This window comes from Rousettus aegyptiacus, unplaced genomic scaffold (genome assembly GCF_014176215.1).
Source record: "Rousettus aegyptiacus isolate mRouAeg1 unplaced genomic scaffold, mRouAeg1.p scaffold_m13_p_1, whole genome shotgun sequence".
In the NCBI taxonomy this organism is placed as follows: Eukaryota; Metazoa; Chordata; class Mammalia; order Chiroptera; family Pteropodidae; genus Rousettus; species Rousettus aegyptiacus.
In genome coordinates, this window is record NW_023416284.1 from 122,948,026 (window position 1) to 122,975,220 (window position 27,195).

The window sequence follows — 27,195 nt, forward strand, 5'->3', positions numbered from 1 at the left end:
ATTAACCAATGTCACCTCAGTAAATTTAATAAAAAAAAGAAAATATTGTTGCAGCCTTTACCTCTAATTGTTTTGTGCTAAACAGTTTGATTTATAATATACAAATGTAATTCATAGACTGATAACCAGGACCCAGTTTTACAGTCGTAAGGGAATTAGAGCTTGTGCTTGGAGATATGTGACTATGTCTTCTGATGTCATTCTCCTGGTTTCCGCAATAACTAAAACTCATGGGGTGTCATGATTTTCCAGATTTGTCCATCTGAAAGCTCAGCATGGACCTCGACAAATTTTCCAGCATTTCTTTGTGGCCAACAGTATATTTTCTTTCTTTATTCTACTCTTCCCTTCTAAAAAATTCTGGTGTGGCCTTGAGGTATAAAAAGCGCAGAAGAATGTGCTGGGGCATAAAATCTTCTTTTCGTTTGACTCTCATCTGTAGACAACACTTCATATAGCTCAGTGAAAGTACCAGCCATCCTCTCCCTGATACGTTGTGAAAATGGTTCAGAATCAGTTTATTAGGTGCTTATCTGCACCTGTCAATATTTCAGAATATATTTCAAGAGATTTTCAAAACTACATAACTTAGAACAAGATGTTATGTTATTATGACTTACATATTTTTATTATTATGACTTACATATTTATCATGATTAGGCCATAGTTTCTACTGTATTTTCCAGAAACCAATTGCAAATGAGGAAACCTTGTCACTTAACAAGTCACAATATCCACTGGTTAAAAAGAAATTGATTGCTTAAGAGAATTATGACTACTCTTTAAACTAGAATCAGGCAGAATTTTATCCTGGGAATTTTACAAAGAGAACACTTTGTGATTCAGTGAACATCATTCTCAAAATTCAACAAATTTTTAGGGATCCTTCTTATAACACTGTCAATAAAAGCAGATGTTATCACAGCTAAACATAATTTAGCAATAACAATTCTTTGTGTCCATGCGTTAGGAGGAAATATGATTGTAATTCAGTGCTAATTAGGCATCCAGCTCCTGGCTGACCTGAAGAGAGTTAAATTCCCAACATTAAACCCATTGCCCTAAATGTATCAGATGCCAATAAATCTTTGTTGAAGGTAATAATTGCTCTCCAAAGAATGCAGAGGAATAGTTCTCCTGCTTATACAGGGCTCATACTAATATTACACAGACCACTTAAAATATGCTGTCACAGATCCTACATTGATGGGAATAAAACAATATAATGTCTTCTAGCTAAGTCATGGTCTGAAAGATTGCTCTTCAGTTTTGGCCAGCCCATATTTCACAATCTCGATTCCAAAAGCACAAAGTTGACTGTTCAAATATCTCTTTAAAATATTTATATATTTATCCACAAGGCTTAGTTCAGTGTATTGACAATAGATGTAATAATTTTATAGGGCAGAAACTTATACATAAAGAAATTGAGATTCAGGGTGATTAAGGATATTGATACAGTCCATTGAGCTAGAAAGTGGCAGCTGAAACTTGAACCCAGGTCTATCTGACTTCACATTTCATAATTTTATCCACTACAGTGTTCTGAAAGCAATCCTATAGGGTTTGAACTATATGCTTTCCCTCATGAAAAGAAAAAAAAAAAAGAGTAAGAAAGGTCAATGCAGACAGAAGGAGCCATAATAACTTCGAAATCAATTCTCGAAATTCAAATATTTTAAATCTACTCTGATGGTACAGGGTCTCAGTTCTTATCTCTGCTGTCTTGTGAGCTAGCTGTTCTCAATGCCGGCCATTGTGTTGTGCTTCAAGGACAACATATCTAAAGCACCTTTTAAATTCCGGGGACAGATTTTCACAGGAGGGCCTACATCCTCTCATTTATTTTGTGTTCTCTCATGTGGTATTTAAGTGGACAGCCAGGTCCTCAGTCTCCTCAAAGTATTATAGCTGTTTGAACTATTTTCATCATTCTGTGTGTGTGTGTGTGTGTGTGTGTGTGTGTGTGTGTGTAATTATTTCAGCAACAAAGGATCAAGATGGCTCTCCATCATATTCTCCATCATATTCTCATGTTAGTTGGAAAATCTCATTCCTACAGTGGTGCTTAGATCATTGAAATTCAACATAGCAAGAAAAAAATTAGTTCTGGATATATATTTCTCTGCAGAATCTTTCTTAGGATTTTGACCCTAGATCTGTACTAGTCAATATGGGGAGAATTAGAAGAGTCCCCAGAAATGTTCTGAAAATAATTAGATCCCAAATATGTACACCTGTGATGGCCTGTTTACCTTGTATACTTCCCTCTAGTTTGCTTTTCTTTAGATATTCTCTTTGATGACAAGCCTTCTTGCAAAGTATCTTTAGTAAATACCATTTGAGGATTAGATATACTGTGTTTATATTAATGTAAAAGCTTATCGATTTTTTTTTTTTTTTTACTCTAAGGAGGCTGACAACCCCATCACAACCTTCATAACCATTTCTTACATGATTTCTTCAGGCATACATATTAATAAGATACATTTGTCATTGAAGACATTCTGCCCTTTTGCCCGGGGGTGGGGTAGGCTGGGAAATCTGGCTTTAAAATAGTATCTTTTCCCTGACAAGTATAAGACTGACATTAGCCAGAAAGAAAAAGTCTAACTATGAAATCTAATTTTCTGATTTGTGGAATAGAGTAGACATAGAATGGAGCCCAAACTCACAATGTTATAAGATTTTGAGGAATGTGAAAGGAAAGAAGGTACAATTAATTTTCTTTTTATCTGTATATGATGGCCTTGAGACAGTAAAAGAATCATCATCATCAAAAAAAAAAAAAAGAATGAGGAAAAGGTTTTGTAGTATAAACTGATAAATTTGTAAAACATAGGAGGCAGAAAAGAAGTACCTGTTCCTGCTTCCCATATTGAAAACTTTTGTTTGCTTCAAGTTTTTATATAGCTACAATTCAGCTTCATAAGTAGAATGATAAATCGCATGTAATAAAGGCAGTTTTTAACAAGAAAAATACTTGTGTCGCTGGGGCAGAAATAAAGTTAATGTAGAATAATAATATACGTACACATAATACAACATATAATGGAAAGGATGTAATATATAAAAAGGCTTTCTGACATTTGTGTTACTTTATAAGCTTATGTTTGCAAAACTGGAAGTCAAAAATCTGATAATGATATTGCTAAAGTTCTTAGAAATCACTCAGGAGGTGCCAAAGCAACTAGGACATTTTAAATACACATTCTAACATTCGTTTAAAAATTACCTGTAATATCAAGGTACAGGACAAAGAGAAAAACCAGATAACAGAAATAAAAAATGAATTCAGATAATCCAGATCTTGAAGTTACTAGACATAGGCTTTGAGATAACTACAGTTAATATCTTAAAGAAAACACATAATAAGCTGAAATAGTTCACTAGCAGAATGAAATAGAAAAATCTAAAAAAATAAATAAATAATAAATCGACGGTATTTTAAAAATCAATGCATGATATCATCACAGTTAATTAGATTGAGATGAGAAAAGAATTAGTTAACTTAGGGTATGTCAAGAGAAAGCATTCAGACTGAAATAGCAAAAGTAAAATAATAAAAAAATATAAAATGGAATGCAAAATATATGGGACACAGTGAAAAAGGTCATTAGAAAAAGGTCATAGATGTAGTTGGAGTTCTAGAAGTTAGAGAGAAAAAATTTCAGGGAAGAAAGATTATTTGAAGACACAGTGCATCAAAATTCTTCAAAATGTTCAGAAGTAGTTAGGCCAGAGTTCAAGAAGGGTTAGGATAAATAATAAGAAAATCCTATTTAGATACACCATAGTAAAAATTTAAAAAAATAAAAATGGTCAAATCTTATAAGTCACCCGATAACAATAAATAAGAGCAAAAGAGAAAATTGATGGCAACAAACGAAAGCCAGTACAATAAAATGACATATTTAATATACCAAAAGAAAATCGCTGCCAACCTAAAATGCTAGACTCTGTCAAACTATCTTTCAAAAAATAAGGCATTCAAAAATTGAAAGAAATTAAAGAAACACTAAAGGGAATTTTTTGAGTAAAAATAAAATAATCTTAAATCAAAGAACAGAATTGCAGGGGAAAAAAAGAATACTAGAAAGTATAAAAATGTGGATAAGTATGAAAAATCATTTACTGTTTAAAGACCAATAAAAAACCTTGCAGAGTCAAATAAAATACATGGCAATAATAACATAAAAGATGAGATGGGAATAAGTGTAGTTTAAAGTTTGAAGGTTCAAGCATTGTCAAAAGTGAAAACATACTAGTTCGTATTCAATGTTAATAAACAAAGAATGGATACTGTAGTCTCTAGGGTACCGCTAAGAGAATAAACAAAGAACAAGTAACTAAAAAGATAAAATAAGAATAAATAAATAAATAATACTTGAGGTCCACTGGTGCCATCCATAATGGAGTAACTATGTCAGATTTATTCTTGCACCATAAACTACCATTACGACTATATGAAAAAAAAAAAAACCATAAAACACCTCTTTTAGGCAATGGATAACAACCAACATGTGACTATAAATTTTGAAAAGTAATAGCACATAATATGAGCTTATATTCACTCGTGATTTCTCCCTAAAAACATTTCCCAATATGGCCCAGGAAAATACAACACAAGCAGAGAGTGTTGGTATCACTGAGTGGAAAAAACAGAAATTTGATTTGAAGCTACTGAAGTATGTGGTGTGAAAACAGGATAAAAAAAGAGAGGGGTATTTACTGAGAAGAAATTTCCAATTTTCTATAAAAATTTCTCTAGGGTCCTTTTTATCTCTCTTAAGCTTCAGATGTGCAGGGCAAAAGACTTGCATAGGAAATTCACAGAAGAGTATGTCCAAATGGCATGTATGTATGTACGTGTGTGTGTGTGTGTGTGTGTGTGTGTGTGTGTGTCATATTAGTCATCAGGAAAATACAATTTTAAATGACAATGAAATATCACATATTTCAGGCTATCTGAAATTAAAAAGACTAATAAGGCAAAGAATTGATGAGTATTTTAAATACCTGGAAATCTCGTACACTGCTGGTTTATGAGCAAATTATTATAACCATTTTGGAAAACTATTTGGCATACATAACTACCAAAAAAATGTGCAAGTATATTCATACAAGCAAACTGGAAACAACCCATATATTTATCAATAAAAGTATAGATTAAATAAGTTGTAGTTTAATCATTCAATGCAATAATATGTAGTGACAGAAGTCACTACTTTGAACCTTATTTAAATGTGATCATGCAATAAGTATTTTGTATGCCCAACATCTTTTACATAATACTTTACTGGGAAGACATACTCATATTGTTGTATGTAGAAATATTTTTCTCATTGCTGAATAGTATACATTTTTAGATATATTTCTTTATATTCCACATTTCTACACATATGTACATTATCTAGAGAGAAATGTTTCAAATGTACATACATATAGATATATACAATATACACATTTGTGTTTTTGTATGTTTATAATATGTATAATAAAATGCACGTAATAAACATTTATTTTAAAATGTTATTGTATTAATATCCCAAGGTTCACTTTAGACCCTATGTTAAATGCCAAAGGTTAAAAGACAGAGAGAGGATCTTAAAAGCAGTGAATAGCATCTAGTTACCTACAAGGGAGTTCTCATAAGATTGTCAGCTGATTTCACAACAGAAACTTTACAGCCCAGAAGAGGTTGGCACAAAATAGTCAGTGATGAAAAACTAGGACCTACAACCAAGATTTCTTTACCCTGCAAAACTATTATTTATAATCGAAGGGCAGATAAAGAGCTTTCCAGACAAGAAAAAGCTAAAGGAGTTCATCACCATCAAACTAGTATTACAAGAAATATTAAAGGGACTTCTTAAAGAAGAAGAAAAAAAAAGATCAAAAAATGAATAATAAAATGGCAATAATTACATATCACCAATTAGTTTAAATGTAAATGAATTAAATGCTTTAATCGAAGGACACAGGATAACTGAATGGATATGAAAACAAGATCTTTATCAATGCTGCCTAAAAAGCACTTACTTTAGATCAAAGGACAAACACAGACTGAAAATAAAGGGACTGAAATGAAATAAATAAATAAATAAATGCTGAGGTAGCAATGCTTAGGCTAGACAAAAGACTTTAAAACAAAGGCTATAACAAGAGACAAAGAAGGACCCAGTAATTCCACTTCTTTATATGTATCTAAAAAACCCAAAACACTAATTTGAAAAGATATGTGCTTTCATATGTTCATTGCAGCATTATTTATGATAGTCAAGGTATGAAAGCAACCTAACATCCCTCAACAGACGAATGGGTAAAGAAGTGGTACATATATACTATGAAACATTACTCACCCATAAAAAAAAAAAAAAAGAATAAAATTTTGCCATCTGCAGCAACATGGATAGACCTAGAGGGTATTATGCTGAGTGAAATAAGTCAGAGAAAGACAAAGTATCATATGATTTCACTTATATTTGGAATCTAAAAAATAAACAAAACGGGAACAAACATATAGATACAGAGAACATTTTGATGATTGCCAGACTGCGGGGGAGGGGGTGGTTAGGGAAGGGTGAAGGGGAAAAATAGATTAAGAGATACAAATTGGCAGTAAGAAAATAGTCAAGAGGATGTAAAGTGTAGCATAGGGGATATAGTCAATATTATAATAACTCTGTATGGTGTCAGATGGGTACTAGATTTATCGGGGCAATTATTTTGTAAGTTACATAAATGTCTAATCACTATTGTACAACTGAAACTGATATTATATTGCATGTCAACTGTAATTGAAAAATAAAAAATATAAAAATTGTATATATTTAAGGTGTACAACTTGATGATTTGATATATGTACGCTGTGAAATAATCAAAATAATCAAAACACTCAAGCTGATTAATATATCCATCACCTCACAGCTACCACTCAGTATTTTGGAGTCCCAAAAGCAAGATGGATAAATTCAAGCTACTTGGTTTAATACAGTAAATAATTTAAGATCAACATTAGCTGAGACATATTAGCTACTCTGGAGAAAAGAATTCTAGAATAAAATCTCCTTATACCACTGTTAAAACTTTGTAATGATTCCACCAAAAGTCTAAGACTAGTAACTTTGTTTATTATAGGCATGAAACGGTATCTTCAGATATTCTAAGCTGGTTAAAAAGACAATGAAATGTCTTCACAACTGTGGTGAATATAAGAAGTCCGTTAGGATGTCAATGAAAGAAGGAACATGTGAAAGAGAATAGAGGCTAGGGTAAGAAAATAAAAGTTAGATGATGAGAGTTATGACGGAGCAGCTAAGAGTTAATTACATGGAATGAAAAAAATTAATGAATCAATTAAATCTGCCTGGGCTTGTTTTTCAGGTAAACTATATTCTCATTGAATGCTAAAAAAAAAAAAACCATAATTTATTTCTTCTACAGTAATGAGAACAAGATCCTGAAGGATGAATTTGCTTTTATCCTATTAGAATTCTAACTTTTCTTTTTATTCCTCTTTTTCACATACCTCACATCTAATCCATGAGACATTTTACCAGCTGTACTTTCAAAATATATATTGAATATGACTTCTCACTAGCTCCACCACTACAGCCCTAGGCAAAATCATTAACCAAAAGTTTAGAAAAATTTATAGAAACAAAGAAGAGTGCACCACTCAGGAGATGGTAAACACAGGGCTCAATCCTATTCTAGACCTGAAGAGGAAGGGTACTCTTATAGGACAGAGAGGGATGCCTGATAGAAACTTGACCCAGCTTGAGGCAGTTGCTCTTGAGAAAGAAGAGTGAGGAATAAATATCCTGAATTTACTGACCTTTTGACCTCTGTTCTTTGTTCCCTACTGGCTGAGCCCCACCTGAAATCAGCTGTCCATAGAGCCTACTGATATGGTCCAGAGAGGCCATACAGGCATAGAATGGGGCAGAAGAGAGTAGAGAATAAATCTGGTGTGGGGGATGCATCTCCTAATGGAACTTTTCAATCGACAGATGCTTCCTTTTATTTTCCACAAAATAGCCAGAGAGATTTTCTTAAAGTTTAAAGCAGATAATGCCCCTGCTTGCCTGAAAACCTCCCAATAGTTTCCAGTCTCAACCAGACTAAAATCTGAAGTTTTTCCAATGGATTAGAAGGCCCTAAGGGATCTGGCTTCATCTCTACTTCTTTGGCCTCATCTCTAATCATTCTCCCTCTTGGGCAAGAGCCTTCAGTAACATGACCTCTTTTCTGTTCTACATCTAGCTCACTTTCAACCTGGCATGTCTGTAATTTATATTCTCTTCCTGGAATCCCTCACCTCCCCCACTACCCAGTTATAAGCCTGGTTCATTCCTTTATTTCCTTCAGTCCTCTGTATGAATGTCAGCTGTCTAAAGAGATCTTACTTGATCTCTTCATATAAAATTGAATCTCAACATCACTCTCTAACTCTGCGTTATTGTTTTTCCTAGCACTTAACTGCTTCTCGTTTATATTTCTTTGTTCACTTACTATCTTCCCCATCACCTTGTAGTGCATGTTCTATGAAAGAAGAGATATATTTCTCCTCTGCTCTATTTCTAGGTCTTAGTAACTCATGCATACTAGGCTCTTATATAATTGTGGAAAGGCTAACATCTAAAATGAACAACCCACAATTACAGCAATAAAACTTATTTCTGACTCAATGTCACAATCTAATTGTGGGATAATTACTAAGGCATCCTGACTACTAAATGGCAAATGATCTATAGATACACCCATATAAGTAGACCATAAAAATGTTTCTAAGAAACTTATAATACATGAAGGATATTGAAGCTCTGAATACTTTCTGTCCTATTTTGAAAGGGCCAATACCTGTCCTAATCCCAGTACACAACCTTAATTAAGGAAGGTAGGGAGGGAGGGAGGACAGATAGAGGGAAAAAGGGAAGGAGGGAGCCGGAAGGAGGGAAGGAGGGGGAGGAAGAGAGGAGGGATGAATAGACAATTTAAGAACAGGGTCATTTATTTACATTCGAGATTATGTTAACATATTTATTCTTCTTTCTTTTAATTATTTATGATGATATAGGGAGGGTAAAGGGCAGTTATTCTCCTTTCTTTCTAAAGAAAGAAACTGTATCTGCAAATTTCATTTCTCTGAAATCTTTCTGGAAACCACCAGGCCATTCTTTCTGTCAAGGCCTCTTTGTATGTGCTATTGAAGAGCTCCTTGTGTTTCTGGAGTTCATTTTTCACATAATATACATTCAAATCAGTGTGACATCTAACCATGATTCTTACATATTGATTTCTTTCATTGATCTAAAGGCTTTTTCTGCATTGTCATTCATCAATCAATACCCATTTCTAGGATTCTTTAAGGGAACTCATTTAATTTTTGCAGTATAAGCAATGTTTCAATGAGAATAATCAATATTCTGCCATGTGTAACATAACAAATACATTCATATTTTCAAAGGAATAACATCACTACTTTTATTTCTCTGAGTTAAGAAGGATATTGGTGAAAAGTGTCATAAAGTGTCAAATCAGTATGTACACACATACAAATATAACAAGTAGAGATTAACTAAAGGCATAGGATAAAATCCTTGCTCCCAAGGAACTCAACTTAATAAGCATTTAATTTTATGAAAAGCGATTAATTTTAAAACAATTATTCAATGGACCCAAGTTTTGTGGGTTTTTTTTTTTAATTGAAGTATAATTGACAAACAAGTATGTAGTAGACTCATTCCTACCATAATCTCCTAGATAATTCTAAGACTTTATTTATTTTCAGATCATCTATCTTAAAGTGAATGGCTCTATCAGTCCTTCCCCCTCATGGTACCTTTTTCTAATTTTGTTTAGCAAAATAGCTTTCTTAAACTACATCCAAAATAATATAATTTCCAATTGTCTTAACTAAAAATATGATTTTTTAAAACTGAACATACCTTTAAAACTGAACAGATTTTCATGCCTGCAATTTTTGTTCTATGTCTTCGAGATACATATTTCTGTTCTTAAGAAACAAAAATCTTTATATTTGCATCATATCTAATTGTTTTCAAAAAAAGAACACTGCAATCAGAAACACTATATTTGAAGATCTTCATAGAGCTCCCAAATTGCAAATATCATATACCGCTTCCCCAGAAAATGTAGCAAATGGGCTCTAGACCCTTAATGATTTTTCAAATATAACACTAAATTTATTTTTGAGATTAAAGCAGGTTTTATTCCTAAAATAAAAGCTATTATTTACATAGTTTGGGTAGTAACATCAAAATATTTAAATCTCTGTGTGAGTTGTCATTTGACAAAATTATTTTTGCATAGAAGAGACACTATGTGATTCACTAATTTTCCACTTTATCTAAATGATGCCTTCTCATGACCCAATCTTACAGCAACTTAGAAAGCAGAAAACTTGTGCTCAGTTTCTAGTGCACTCTGATGGCTGAGAAAAATAGTCTAACCACTTCCTGCAATTCTCTCCCAAGCTCGAGCTCATTTTCTCTAAGAGGGAAGCAAGAATTTTTTTTTTTAACTCAACATTATATAGTTTTTATTAAAAGAGAATTATAGCCAAGCAGTCAAATTTTCACATAGCAGTTTTAATTTTGGTGTCTTTGGGGACTTTTTAGTAGAATAGAGAAAAAAAACGAGGATTGCCTGATATCACTTTCTAGGATGACTTCTTAAACTAAGCAAAGTAAGGATTAAGACATCTCTTAATGCTAAATCCAGAAAGGCTGTGACACTGTCATGTACCATAACACTTCTTATTTCAGAGTATAGTGACTTATGAAATATTTCTTTGCTTCCAAAGCAGCATCATGAGAGTTCGTAAATAACATTAAGATGTTTTGTGGGAGAAATATACACTTTATCCCTGATGAGTTGCTAAGATGGAGATTTTATGGAAAGGCAGTCGCTACAGACATGGGAATACTAATAAAGATGCCACACAGAACTGTAGATCTGAGGTTCTCAGGAGACACATGTCCTGCACGACCGTTTATTGAGTTGATGACCTTCTGAACTCCTATCTAAACCTTTGCCCATTAAGTCCTCCAAAATGGAAATGTACAAACAGCTCATTGGCAGTGCTTCTGTTCCACCAAACACTTAATCCTTTAAGGTTCCTTTGAATCTACTCTTGATCTTTTCTTTTCTTTTACTAATTATCTTTAAGTTGAGGATTGTCCACCATCAACTTTTCTAGATCAGTTTCACATCCTTGCATTTGAGATTAAAAAACAGAATTCTTCAGTATTTCTACTTTTGGGAGTCAATAGCAAACATACCTGAAAAGTGACTGAAAGTTATCTTCAATCCTGTTTTAGTCTTTCTGGCTTCCTTTGGGTAATAGCTATAATAGAGGACATATTTCACACTGTTTTGACTTATTTCTTTACAATAGAACTCTATTGAGGTGGCTACAATTATTATTCTCATTTTATTTTAGTGATTAGAAAACAAGGAAGGAATAGCCCAAGGGCACACTTCTTGAATCCAAGATTCGAACCCCACTGTGGCCTACCCCTAGTTCTTTGCTGCAGTGACTTCTCTTTTCTGGACTCTCACCTCCTGATTCTCCCCAGTACTGCCATCCCCTGTCCCTTTCCTACAGTCTCATATGCCATCAGTGCCCTGCAGGGCACTTCTTCCATCTGAGCTAAACTCCAAATTTATGTAACCTGTACTACACCAAGCAACTGGCAACAAACCAAGTAACCTGAGAAACAATTGCAAGTAAAGAAACTAATCACTGATAATAATCATTAGTTGAATTGCGGGGAGGAGGGCATCTGGTACTTACAGGATTTTGGATTTATGGTATACAGATCTTTACATATCTTACTGTGTAAATTTGACACTGTTTTTTGATGAATTAACTCTAACCAAAGAAAAACTCATTCCTTTTAAAAACTCATCTCCCTTCACTATCACAATTCCCTTTACATACATAAGCTACTGAAATTTTGAAAATTTAATGAATTCTAGATGACTCAGCAATAACTTCCAGGTACTACAACTTTTGCTAACACTACTTTACCCTTGCAGCATTTTATTTTATGCTGAAGTCTTGAAGATTTTGGACCAGTGCTTTTCAAACTGTACTCCCTGGTGGAGGACTGCCACTCATCCACTCCTACTTCTGTACAGCTTTGCTCACAGATCTTCATTTTTTCACTATGACACTAAGGATTCTAGAGCAAAACATCCTGAAATCTTGAGCTATATGATTGAAAATTTTAAAAATTTTTATGATACAACCGCTTTGTTTTACTAACATCTTTGTACATTGCGATAATTGCCATTGATTTTGAAGAACATATTTATAATAAAAGAATTAGAATTACCCATATACTATGCATGAAAATATGGGCTTTATAAAGTAGAAGAATCCCTGCATTACAAATTACAATAATTATTCTAACTATAAAGAATAAAAGGATAGTATTATTTCCCAAAACTGACATGACAGTTTAGCTTTTGTTTGCTTGTTGTTGATGTATTTAGTCTTTGTTTTGGAGAGAAGGGTATAAAGATATCAAAAAAATTCAAGCTCTGTCAGATTTAAAGTATATAGTGTTATCATATATAATTTGCTTAGTTTAAAACTAACAATTTAAAATATAAAATTTACTAATTTAGAAAAATATTTATGGTGGTCTCATTAAAGACATCTATATATTTATTAATGTTCCTGAAGGGGGAAAGGATTTATACAAACCTATGGGCTAAATGTAAGAGTATGTTATATCACTCCGTAATATAAACAATTCTTTACAATCTCATGAGAGGTGAATTAATAGTGGAAAATTTGTTATGTTTTCCTCTAAGATAACTGAACAAGTAAAGAAAAATTTTTCAGTTATCGAACACTGTGTATGTATATACACTTATATATATCTTTGTGAGGGTATGTAAGTTCATTACAAGTAGAATATCATTATTGTTCACTTTATTTTTTAGAGAATTTTGCTCAACAGAAGACTATGAGATTTTTTTATAATTTCTTTCAGGCATATTAGGATGTAAGTTTCAATGAAGAATATATATATACTTCCAAAATACATTCACTTATATTTATTCTCTGCATACTTTCTGCCCTAAGTGTACAGAGACAGATTATAATCTTAAAGAAATTACAGTTTTCAAATTAGTAAAAGATATCTTCACATATCATACTGATTCCTTTTAAATATGATGGTACCACCTGCACTGGTATAACATCTCAATTCAGTAATCCTACCAATGAAGGAGAATCTCATGATTGGTTTCTGAATTCTAGAAGTGTCCATGGCTAGAATAGATTATCTGGACATTTTGTAACCATGTCCTTATTTACTGTTTTTGTTTTTGTTGTTGTTCTAGTTGTGGTGGTTGGCTTTATTTTTGAAATTAAAAGACTAAATACCAGATTGCACATATATTAATCTATTCCATGCTGTAGAATCCAATTCTTTACCAAAAGTCAAATCCATTCAGGTCAAGCAATAGATGGGTAAAATAACTAAAAATATAATTATACACACACACACACACACACACACACACACACACACACACCCTAATAACCATTATGAATAAATGTTATCTGAACAAAATCCTTTTATGAAAAACAAAACAAAATATTGTCCTGAAGGAAGGAAGCCACATAAACACACACATACAAACACACATGCACATACGAGGACACAGAGGAAACATTTTCACAGATCATCCTGCTAAATAGCCTGCTCTAACAGTCTTTATGCAAGTACTTTTACAAAACATAGAGTCAAATCCATGAAGAGGTTCAAAAATTCCATCACAGATACTCTAGATTTGTTTCCTAGATTCTGAAAAGAAATATTAGTGACCATCTTATTGAAAAATTTATATGGCTAAGATCTGCCAAAGCTGGAATGGCCACCTAGTAACATCTGATAAAATCTGAACACTTGTCAAAATCCTCCATTAGATCTATCGCAGTAAAGACAAAATGACTACAATATTAAACACTGATGGATAAAATATTCAAGGATAACAAGATATAACTTCATCTATAACTAACATAATTCTGAAAAAAAAAAAAAGAGTATAAAGGCAAGGCATAGACTACAACTATGCTCTGAGAAAACATTTAAGCATTTTCAACTGAATTTTATGTAATGACTTTATATAATGAAAGTCTTTTATTAAAACAGCCACAGAACAGATAATAGCTAAAAGATACTGAATATCCTATTTCCTACATTGAACATTCTAACTATTCTATCAAGTAAAAGAGGACTCTTTTACTACCATTATCATTCATGAACTCTGCATGGGTTTGTCCCTTGCTCAAAAATATTCACTGTCTTCATTACCATGAAACTCTTAGAATATCAAAAAAGATCTTATAGGAACTGGTACGTTAAACCAATCAAGTTCTAATAGTGGCAGATCTTCAGAAAACCTCACGGAATTCTATTACTGGCCCAAGATTCTCAGAATAAGTGATGACTATATGGTACAGAGCTTATAATCAAGACCATCAGAACCAGATTCTCCTAAGTACCTGAAACCACTGATTATTACTCTCTCCTTTGTATACTTCTATTCATTATCCTTTTATTTATGTTTTTCTCTTTCCATGTTTATGTTTATATACTTCTGATTTATACTATCATGTTTCCCTTATGATAATGTAAACTTGCTTATGTTCAAGATTTGCTAGAGACAATCTCTACCATAACTCTATAATAGCTCTTCCAAGCTACTGCTGGTCACCCGATTTGAAAAAATAATATAAGGATATGTTATGTTGACTTTATTAATAATGAATTTCTTGTGGATAAAATATATTTAAGACACTAGAAGAAGGGGATACAAGTAGTCTTATAATATCAAAATGACTGTCTCAATAAAATCCTAAAGATACTACACTCCCAGCTTCACAAAAGCTGTTTACTTCTCTGATGTGGCTCCTGTATTCTTTCTCCTACTTGAAAATCGAGGCTCTTCAGGGTTCACGCAGGACCAAATATTTTTGTTCTATAAGACTATTAGTTAGATCACTCCAAGTATTGGACTTACCAAGAGCCCAAAGATATGAAATCCTTTGTGAAGAAATAATTAGTGGAATAGATGACAGAGGAGTTAGGAAACTCAAAAATGGGCAAAAAAAGTTTTGGTCTATAATTTGAATGTTGTAATAGGTAACATAACACAAAAATAAGTTCAAATTCTTTATACAAAAATTGGGTAACATAGGATTTTCTTTTAGCTACCAGACAAAAAGTTGTCCCATTGTTAACATATCTTTTTGTATCTGAATTAACACTATTCATGTATGTAAGTGAAATAGGAAGTCAATTTATCTAAAGTAGATTCAGGGAGTCATTGGGAATTGCTTTGTAAAGGCTGAAAAATTTTGTTTTGATTCTGTAGTGCCTTTCCATCCCATAATTATTTTTGTTTTGCTCACAGTTGTTTGATATCTGTTGTCCATAAACCTAAATGGCTCTATCAGTTTCCACCATGATAAATGATTCAACAAAAAGTTCAAAGACAAAAGCAGACTATAATCATGCTGTTCAATAATCAAATCAAAAATCGTACCTCCACAAACAACCCTCATCTTCAAGGAGAATCAACAGTGATGAAGATCTGAGCACTTCATAATAGTCTTTACTCCAGTTGTCTGTGAAAGAACCAAAAGATAGTACCATGAATAAAAAATATCCTAAACACTAGAAAAAGCCTGATCTTCTGTTGCCATGGTAATAAGAGCAACCAAAACTCATTTTTAATTTGCTTAATAAATAAATGAAAGCCTTTCGGTCATCATAAAAATAAACCACTGGAGCTAGTTTTAAATTTTCTTAATCAACCAATGACAGTGCACTTCAGTAAACATGGTTATGCAAGCCAACCAAAGAGCAAAAGCCCTTCACTTCTGAAAAGCAGCCCATCAAGAAACTCATTTCAAAGAAAATGCTTCTGAGTACTAGCCAATCAACAACAGTCTTATCCAAATAATCATACATCTACAGTAATGCAGTAATGTTAATTCATTCATGTCTCTGAACTTCAGTGAAGTTAATCACTGAACTTCCTGCTTCCCAAACATGCTATGGATGATAGACATTCTACTCTGTTTAGAGACAGGGCCTGACAAGCACAGCTCCCTCACTTTAAAAAAGCAATAAGTTCAGCTGTGTGTTGTGTGTGTTTCAGATACTGAATGCCAGTTCTACCCTTTATAGGGTAGTGGTTACATGAGTATATATGTGTATATATATATATATATATTTGTCAAAATTGCACAAAACTTTGTAATTTTTATTATATATTAATTATACCTCAATTTTTTTTTTTTTAAAAAAGAGTACTTGGAATAAAACACACAGCTAAAAAGAGGCAGGTGTTTACAGTTGAGATGGAAACTTGGAACCCTTTCCTATGTGGCCTCTCCATGCTCACATCAGAAACCTCTAAGGCACCTACCTACATGATATCACTGTGTTCCACAAAACGAGTTTGAAAAAGGCTGCTATGAACATGATAATAACAACTCAAATAGGCACTACAAATACAGTTTAAAATTCTTAAGGAATGATATTTTGACTAATTAGGAAAGGCTTAAAAAGCATGAACTAAAATACCAGACAGCAGTGACATGAAAGTGGGGAAAAGGGATCAGAACTAAGCAACCTAAGATTCCTTAGATTATTCAAGAAGAAAGATACCGATTAGCTTGTTAAATTAGTCTGCATCATAAACAAACAAACAAACAAAAAAAACCTCAAAGGCAATCACCAAATTAACAACATAAAATGTATTACTTCCATTCTAACACAGGAAAAAGAGAATAAAGATAATCTGGTAAATCTGATACAAAAAAGGAAAGGAGAAAAAAGAACAAAAGAAAATGCATTTCAATGATGTGCTAGAGCCAAGTTACAAAGTCTCTCAAGAGCTGCTGTGCAAACTCTGCTCATCTTAACTTCAATTACTTCATGTTGGTTGCTTAAATTCTTCCATGTTGAAAGTATTTACACCAGGGAAACAAGCAAATGCTACAAATTAAGGCTTTTGTTTCAGAGGGTCTGTTTTTAAACATTTACTAGTATATCTCCATGCAAGTAAGTAGAAAACACATCTATCAATACTAAAAATTACAACAAGAATGTGGCTTAGTAATATTAATATCTAATCAAACTGGCCCTACGCCCCTCCCCCCCAAAAAAGTATTTTTGAATTAACTAATAATAATAAGGATAAATTCATGTAAGGAGGTAATAATCCTAAGCCTGTATATGGTTAAAAATAAAGTCTTAACATATATATAGCAAAAACAGAATTATAAAAAGAAATGGAAAAATGAGTAGTAGTCAGATCGAGGGATTTTAACATGCTTTTTCCAGAAGCTAATAGATTAAGCAAAAATATCATTAAATACATGAGAAGGTTGTACTACATAAATAAGAAGTATGATCTAATGAACAAACACAGAAGCCAGTAGCCAATAAATATGGAATACAAATTACTTGAAAGCACATCTGAAGCCTTTATTAAACTACTATAAACAAAGTTTCAAACATCTAAGAATTGTATATAAACACTAGTTCATAACTATATTGTTATACAAAAAATAATTAAGGGAAAAGTTGAAATCATACATTTGGAAGCAAAATAAGTATTTCATGGGTCAGAAACAAATTTTTAATGGACATTTAGGAAATGTTTGAAACTGTACTACAATGAAACAACCATGTTTCGAAACTCATGGAATACTGTTAATCAAGGGTACTTAGCGAGAAATGTACAGCCTACAATATGAAATGTTAGAAAATACTCACAATAAGCTAAATGCTCACCTCAAAAATTAGAAAAAAAACTGAACAATTTAATAGAATTAGAATGATACTTTTTCTAGGAAAATAATCCAAATTAACTATAAAATGGATGCAAATATGTTTCAGAATTAAAGAAATCAATCAAGATTCAAAATATGCTCACAAAATAAAGAAGTAAAAAGCTTGAAAACAAAAAACTAAATTGTCATTATTTACACTCAGTATGGTAAATTATATAAAAAATTCATGAAACTTTATAGATCATTATTAGAGCTAATAATAGTTTTGATTAAAATTATCAGATATAAAGTCATTATAAAAAAAGTCAATAGTATCCTACATACCAGCAACAATTAAAATGTAAATCTAAAAATATTCCATTTTAAAATAGCAAGAAAACCTATATAGTACTTAGGAATACAGCTAATAGAGATGTTAATTATTTTCCTAGTTAATCTCTACATCAGGATAATTCCAATCAAAAATATCAGAGATTATTTATATATATATTATGTTATTATTATATATAATATATACATATATATATATATAAAGCTGGCAGGGGAAAGGGCTAAGAATAACTAAAATACAATTTTACATGGATATAAATTATGATGGTGTTTATGTAAATGTTATAAATATATAAATCAATTATACATTTATATACATGTATATGTAGTTTAGTATAACACAGACAAGTATGAGCACTGATATTAGAATATAAGAGAAAGGAAAACGAAATCAGTGAGAATCACAAAGAGGATCTATCTGTAATAATTTATTTTTTAGAAAAGCACATATGAAGGAAACAGCAAAAATTAACAATTGTTAGATTTGTTTTCTGGCATGTGGTGTTCATTACATTATAACTTATGTTTTCTCTTTGCTTAAAAATAGTAAAATCGAAAATGTCTGAATAAGAGGTTAGGAACTGGTGACAGAGATAACTCTTCTAAAGAGTTTCGCTTTAATGAGGTAGTTGTTAAAGGTACAGCATGAGGAAACGTTTTTTTACAAAATCGGAAAGAGCTGAGTATGTTTACATGAAGATACATTTTTTAAAAATTTATGATACCGGAGAAAGATAATAGATTTGATAGACAGCACCCCGAACATCAAGTACATTGAACATCAAGTACGAGTGAAAAATGAGAACAGACCACCTCCGTTAAGTAACGGGAGGAGAGGCTGAATGCAGGACACTGGCATCACTAGCAAACATGGGTCTGAGGCAAGTACAACGTAAAAACCCCCTATGTACAGTACAACCATATTCTCAATTTTTCTAATTCTAACAAAAGTTAGTTTAGCCAAGCAACAGCTTTTTAGATGAGACAGAAGCAAGGTCCCCAAAGAATAGAATATGGATAGCTTAGTAATATTACGGAAACCACAGATGCTGTCTGTTTTTTTTTCAATTACAGTTGACATTCAATTTTATTTTATATTAGTTTCAGGTGTACAGCATAGTGGTTAGACATTTATATGATTTACAAAATGAGTCCTCTCCTTTGCCGATTAATCTAGTACTCGCTTGGCACTATGCATAGTCATTACAGTGTTATTGACTATATTCCCTCTGCTGTATTTTATATCCCCATGACTGTTTTTATAACTGGCAATTTGTACTTCTTAATCCCTTCTCTTTTACACCTAGTCCCCCAACTCTCTTCCTATCTGGCAACTACCAGTTTGTTCTTTGTATCTGTAAGTCTGTTTTCCATTTTGTTTGTTCATTTATTTTGTTCTTTAGATTCCACGGATGCTGCCTTGATGTCCAGGGCAGCTGCAGAACTGAGAGTCTGGGCAAAATTGCATCGCTAGGGAGCCTACCTTTATCCTTGCTCCATTTTCCCTGACGATTTTATTCTTTCTAGTTTCCAGCTCTCTCCTATGGGAACTTTGCATAGTGGAGCTAATGACATGCTTCAAGGAACACAAATGATTAGAGGTGCAATTTAGCTGTTCTCTCATAGGCTATGGCATTTAAAACTTGCTTTGTATATAAATATTTGTTGAATCAAATTAAATTGCTTTATGAAAAGCTTGAACATTTTTGATATTAGCTTATATTTCATAGGTATTTAAATAAAATCTTAACAAGATTTTTAACATAGAGACTTAAAGAGGCTTCATCACAGTGGTGGTACATTTTGAATGCATAATTACATTCATTCACCTAGAGTGGTTCCTGCCAGTTTATTCCCTAATACACACAGGAGGTCATTGGTCTGGATGAAAAAATGACTCGTATTAAAGGTCACTGTCCTCTGTTTCAAATGGTATTGTGGTGGGAGATATTTTAATGGGATCAAACTTCAGGCTCATTCTGTGCACAGTTTGGTCAAATTGAGTACACCCAAGGGGCCTTCAAATTCATACTTAGTTTTATGAATTCTAGGTGGTTTCTGATAGGGATTCTTTACAACTTTTAATATATTTATAAGCTATGATAATTGGAATAGGTAATACGTAATAACATCGAAGCATTTATTTTTCCTTTTTAACCTGAAAGTAGTGATTATAGGACTATTCTGATTTTGTAACTATCTGAAATATTTAGATTTTTTTGGAAACTGGGAAATGGTTTTTTATGTATCTATTGAAGTATAAATTGTTCAAAGCAAAGAAACAGTTTTTGAAAGTGTGATCAATCCAGGAAAAACCATCTGGATCTTTTCTGTTAAGATTTGTGTTTCTTCCCAGGAAATTTTAATTCTATTTTAGTCTTACAGACTGCTCTATCTAGGACCCTATTTAGAATGCAGGGAATTTAGAGTTTTAATTTGTTTGTGACAAAAAAGGAGTTTGACTGATGGCCTGTGATAATCAGGGTAGAAAAGACTGGCCACACTGAAGAGTCAAACACAAATTGCTTCATATAAGATGACACTACCAAAGCAAAGCCTAACAAGGTAGAAAGTGAATATAAATCAATCAAGTGCTGTGTAAAGTTTAGCTTTGAGGGAGCAGAAAGTAACTCCAACTGCCTATGGCTGTAGAGATTACGGTGCACAATACCAGCGTGTCTAAGGAGGTACCACTTATACTGTGGTATGTATTAAGTACACACTCTAGGTGCATACTTTTACTGCAATTTTTCTGACAGATAGGGAACTGTCTTTAGAAAAGAACACTTATTTTAATTCTAAACAAAGATTCCATATAGTATTGGTTTGGGGGTTCCAAATCATTATTTTATCAGTCAATTTCAATCTCCCATTATGCATGTTGGCATGTGAGTGTGTGTTTCTTTTAAGCTAAATTTTACTAATTTACACATAACCTCAAGAAAAATTTTAAAATTAAGTTAAATATCCAAAAAACTAAACTAGTAATGTCATTAACTGTGAGGACACAGCAAATATTTACCCAAAATCATATTTTAAATAGTACTTTAAAACAGCTCCCTGAAATAAGCACTATAGAGCTAATGAAATTAAATCTATTTGCATAAGGCAATATTTTGTATACTTATTTTAACTTTCTTCATGTAGAAACCATAATATACTAGTAAATTTTATTCAGAAAAAAACACTTTTGTTTAATATCATTTTTCAAAGGGAAAAAAAGAGGTGAATCATTTCAACAAAAAAGAAAGTTTTCAAGAATTTCTTCCTAGAGTCAGTGAGTTGAAGAATTTGTGACTAATATTAAAATTACATTTGAAAATGTTACTTTGCCTCAGTAGTAGAAACATCTCTAACTTTAAAATTTAATGAAATCTAATGATGTATTAGAGAGGGTGGAAAAGCAAATGCATCCTCTGTTGTAGCCCATTTAGCCTTTAAAGTTACCAGTATCTTATCAAACTAGTCAAAGCTAAATTGGATTTCTAATAGGCATTTTCTCTTGTTAACAAAAGCAATTGCTTAGTATTTCCATTTAAATGTGAAACAAATCAATAACACAATATAGGCAAGGAAGAAGAGTATGTTTACAAAGACTACATACAAACCTTTAAATAATAAAAATACAGTCTTGAGAATCACATGCATGAGGATCTATGATGTCCTGACATGTGTCTATGCATACTCTTATAGTGATCCTGTTACTGCATTTAGTTCTAGATCTATATCTGAGATTTCTGGCCCCAAAGAAACTACATATGCCTGGACCAAAGTTGTATGCATCATTCACTACTCACTTTATATTAGACAAGCTACCCGACCTCTCCAAGGTGTTCAATCAATGGAAACTGGGAGTTAATAAAACAAAAGCCATACAAAGGATTTTCCCAGAGTGTTTTCTACAGAATACTAACTTCTCATGGTATAAGTAAATGAGTGAAAAATAAGTTCTGGGTTCAATTATGATTAAGAAATGTTAGTTTTAACAAGTTTCATAATTCCTGGGCATCTCAAAGACATCAGTATTCTAACATGAATTTTTAAATTCTAAGAACACAATACAGTGTGCAGCATTTCCCAAACATACTTGAATATGAAACTTGTTTTAACAGAGTCCTTACAGAATCAGAATTTCTCAGAGTACACTTTGGGAAATACTATTGTAAATAATGGCTCTTACACATTTGAGAAGAGCAAAGCCTATGGAATTAAGAACTCGTAGTTTTATAAGATGGATTTTTTTTTTTCTCTCAAACTGTGGAGCAAAAATGCATGTATACAATTATCACTTAACCTGTGGTTAGTAGCAAAAGTCTAAAAAGAGAACATACAAGATAGAAGATTTAAGTCAGATTACCCCTGAGGAATCAAGGAACAAAGCAAGCTGTTGAATTTGTTATTCTAAAATAACATTGCACCAAAAGTCCAAACATCTTAGAATTATGATTACTACTGTGATTTACTAGCAAAGAACCTGAATAATATTGAAACACAAATATCTTGGAGATATGGCCAATCCCTAAATGTACCAGTAGCTGAAGCAAAATAAAATCAGGCTATAATCCAGTTTATGAGGTTAAACCTATATAGTTTGATTATCAATCCATAAAGAGCAAAGGTCAAGTTAATATGGTCTACTCATACAGAAATAAGCACCAGAGAGGGACAACCGGCTCTGGTGGTATAAAGAGGTTAGCAAATCCTCCTCATCCCACTTCCAAAAAATATAAAACTACAAAAAATTATCAAAGTAATTTCAGGCATTTAAAAACAGATCAAAGCAAGCCAAGATTTAAGAAGTATTTGTGTAGAAAAAGGTAATAGAACTCCAACTAAGGACAGTGGGAGTCGGGGAGTAGGGGAAGATGGTGGACTAAGTAAAAGCAGGGTTCGCTTTCTCCCAGGTCCACATTGAAATTACAACCAAATTAAAAAGTAATCGATGGGGAGAATCACCTGAAGTCCAGCTGATCATAAAACGTATGTCTGATAATATAAAGAAGGAGCCCCATGGAAACCAGTAGGAAGGACTGTAGGAGTCAGAAGCCTTCTTGCCTAGAGCTGCTTCCACTATCTAGGATAGGCCGTACTCTAGGTCAAAAGACAAATTTTGATACATCAAAAAGGATTGAAGTAATACAAAATCTGTTCTCTGACCATAATGAAAGTAATTTAGAAATCAAAAGTAGACATAAACAAAAAGGAAACCAGTAAAATAACTGGAAATTAAATAACATACTTCTAAATGATCATGAGTCAAGACAAAATAAAAATGGAAATTAGAAAATATTTTAAACTGAATAAAAATTAAAATTCAGCATATAAAATATATGGGATGAAGCAAAAATAAGGCTTGCATGAGGAGTTAGAGCTTTAAATATCTATATTAAGAAGAAAGATCTAAAATCAATAATTAAAGCTTTCCCTTCAGGTAACTAGGGGGGAAAAAACAAATAAAACATAAAATAGAGGAAAGATAATAGGAAAAGTTAGATAAATAGAATAAAATAGGAAAACAACTAGGACAATGAGTGAAATCAAAAGTAGGTTTCATGATATGATAAAACAAGGTATGACATTAGGGAGTCACAAATTAAAACAGCGATGAAATAACATTGAACACCTATTAGAATGGCTAAAATAAAAAATAACAACAACAACAACAACAACAAATCACTGGCAATCCCAAATACTATGCTGTGAAGCAATAGGAACTCTCATTTATTTCTGAGAATGTAAAATATCACTTTGCATTTCACTTTGCATGCCATTTTGTAAGGTAATTCAGTAGTTTTTTACAAAGCTAAAAATAGTCTTACCATATGGTTTAGCAACTCTTACCTGTTAACCCAACTGAGTTAAAAATGTCTTTATAAAAGCCTGCACATACATTTATTGCAGTTTTATTCATAATTGCCCCAAATTGGAAGTAACCTAGAAACATTTTGATAGGTGAATGAATAATAAAGTCCTAGCACATCCATACAATAGAACATTATCATAAATATAAAGAAATGAGCTATCAAACCACACACACACCAAAAAGAGACACAATTTTAAATACACATTATTAAGTGAACAAAGTCAGTCTGAAAATTCTTAAGTATGGTTCCAACTGCAATGACATGCAAGAAAGGAGAAATGTGTAAAATTATTTTTTATGACACTCTTATGGCATATACATCATGTTTTTGTCAAAAACTATAGAACTGTACAACACAAAGGGTGAACCTCAATGAAAACTATGGACTTTATCTAATAATCATGCACCAATATCAGTTCACTATTTATAAGAAATGCACCACACTATGGCAAGATGTTAATAAAAGAAATGTGAGTGAAGGATCATGGGAGTAAATAAGAACTCTGTATTTATTTGCTCAATTTTTTTCCCCCTGTAAGTCTTAAATTAAATTTAAACAAACAAATGAAAAAAATGCACCAGATTCAGTCTATGGCCATGCTACCCTGAACAAGCTTGATCCTCTCCGATCTTGGAAGCTAAGCAGGGTCAAGCCTGGTTAGTACTTAGATGGGAGACCACCTAGGAAGACCAGGTGCTGTAGGTGTAAAAAATAAAAAATAAAAAAATAAGGGATTGGAGACTGAGAAGGTACTTGCAATCTGTGAGTTAAACCAAGAGTTGCCTCATTAAAAAAAAAAAAAAAAATGCACTGGATTCTCCTTCTAGCACCAGCAAAAAAAGATTACAAACTATTATCTAGTAATTTTTATCTCAGAAATGATGCACTGTTAGTTGAAAAGAGTTGGACAATGACATGAATATAACTCCTAAAATTTCCAGAGCATTTTTTTCCCTCCTACTACTTTCAGTGGCCTGACCTGCCAATTCCAGCAACTTTAGCAGCTCCAAATTATGATCTATCTTTCCACTACCCAGATTCTATTTCTTTCATCCATTGAGACCAATTCTCTCTGGGCTTCATTTTCCCATATCATGGTTTGAAAACTATCTGCAGGAAGAATCCAGCTCCACCTGTGTGCTTCCCCTTTCTGTAGTTTCTGAGTCATTGGCCGGAATTATTTAACCCCTTAATTAGTTGCTCCTTATATTCTAAATAATTTTATAGTTGTTTAAAGCAAGAGTACAATACTGATATTAGCCCATGACCCAAATCCAGATGTCCCTATAAAAGCATTTTTATAAGATCATTGTTTCTGCCAAGTTAATAACAGACTGGATTGAATCTACTGAACTGAGAGAGATAAATAGAGCTATGTTGCAATTGTCCAGGCTAGATTTGATAGCTTTGTCTAACATAATGGTGATAGTGCAGGAGAAAAACAAACATTTGTGAAATATGCAGGAGATAATATTGACAGCATTTGGTATTTGATAGCATAAGACAATAAAAAGGGGGGTAGCATTATAAAATGACAGTTTTCTGGCTCTGGCTACATGATGGATGGTAATATTTTTCCTAATGGTCATAGCAAATTTGAGATTCATGTGAGATATCCAAGTAGAAATAATGAAAAAAAAAAAAGAGCAGATTTACAATAACAACAGTGAGAATTTCTTTATCTTTCATTCTAAGAATGCCATTTACAGTGCAGCTGGTTTATTCATTCTGCATTTTGTGAGCGCCATGAGGGTGTTCTATAAATAAACCCATGTCTATTTATTATTTTTTTCTGCAATTCTGGCATAAATGGAACATGTCTGAACCAAGACAATAAAGGTAGGAGTAGTGGTAGGGGAAGATACAAAAGAGGTTAAAAAGGCAGAATCAATTAAAATTAATAATGAAAATTAGGAGAGAGCAAGGAGAGTAAAACAATTCCTCAATTTACAACATAGGCATCTGGATCAATGTTGGGAGCATTGATCAAAATACAAATTATATGAGGAGAAACAGTTTGGAGAATGTAACAAGTTTCGTTTTAGATATGTGGAACGTGTAAGATATCCAGGTGAAGATGAAAAATATGCAATCAGATGTATTGGCCTGAAGTCTATAAAAGCAAGTTGAGCTATAGATACAGAATCGGAAGTCAATATGTTTGATGATCCATAGATGTAGACGATACAAATCAAGTATGAGGTTTAAACAGAGAACTCTGTGTGTGTATGTATGTATGTATGTATGTATGTATGTATGTATGTATGTATGTGTGTGTGTTGTACTTGAAACTTATTTATCAGTGTCACCCTATAATTTTAAATTAAAAAATGAAGTATTAGGTGTGGAAAAGACCAAGAGCTTACTGAAAATCAGTGAAAGTGCTTAAGAATGAGTAGATAGAAAGGGAATAGAAAAAAAAAAAGAGTATCATATCTCATTAATTCAGTTTTTTTATAATTGGTGATTTTTTTTTCTTTTTGCTGCTATGAGAAAAGTAAGTTTTTGGATTATACCTTTGGTGGAGAAAAGAGAATTTTATGTGAGCCAAATTCTTTCATTTTATCTTTTTAAAATTCTTTAAAATTAGGAAACAATATTTATAAAAGCACTTACACACTTTATGTTGTTTCTGCATCACTGAAAAAAGAAAACTGTTTTGGCTCAGATTTCAGAAACTACAGAAAACATTCTGTGCATGACTATAATACTGAACTTTTGAAAATAGATACTACTGAGTAGAATTCTTTTGCTTAAAATTTAACATTGCAAAATGAAGCTTTTCAAAGTCTTTGACATGTTCCCTTTGCCAATGAAATTAGTAATTTTATATTTTACTCTACCAATATAGAATTTATCATTATATTTTTGAAACATATATATGTTCAAGAACTACCTATCTCAAAGGGCTCTTTTTTTACTTAGAACAAAGCCTTCCATAATCTCTTTAGCCCCACTCTGAATTCACTCATTATCCAGTTCTTCAAGCCCAATACACACACACACACACACACACACAGAGGCATATGTCTATGTATGCCCCTATTACCTAAAGGAGTAGGGATCAGCCAACAGTATCTGGGTCATGAGACAAACTAGAAGTTTCTTCTCCATTCCATGGCCCCTTTACTTCAACAGCCATTT

The 27,195-nt window shown here is 32.5% G+C and overlaps 1 long non-coding RNA gene and 1 pseudogene across 1 annotated transcript in view; one reads left to right on the forward strand and one right to left on the reverse strand.

Moving 5' to 3' along the window:
- The window catches only part of LOC107517046, a 276,036-nt gene that overhangs the window by 188,801 nt on the left and 60,040 nt on the right, over positions 1-27,195 (reverse strand). Inside the window, exon 3 of the long non-coding RNA XR_001598431.2 lies at positions 15,598-15,679. This is a non-coding gene — a long non-coding RNA (uncharacterized LOC107517046). The remainder of the gene's footprint in view (positions 1-15,597; positions 15,680-27,195) is intronic.
- Positions 24,638-24,756, forward strand: LOC118604350 (annotated as a pseudogene).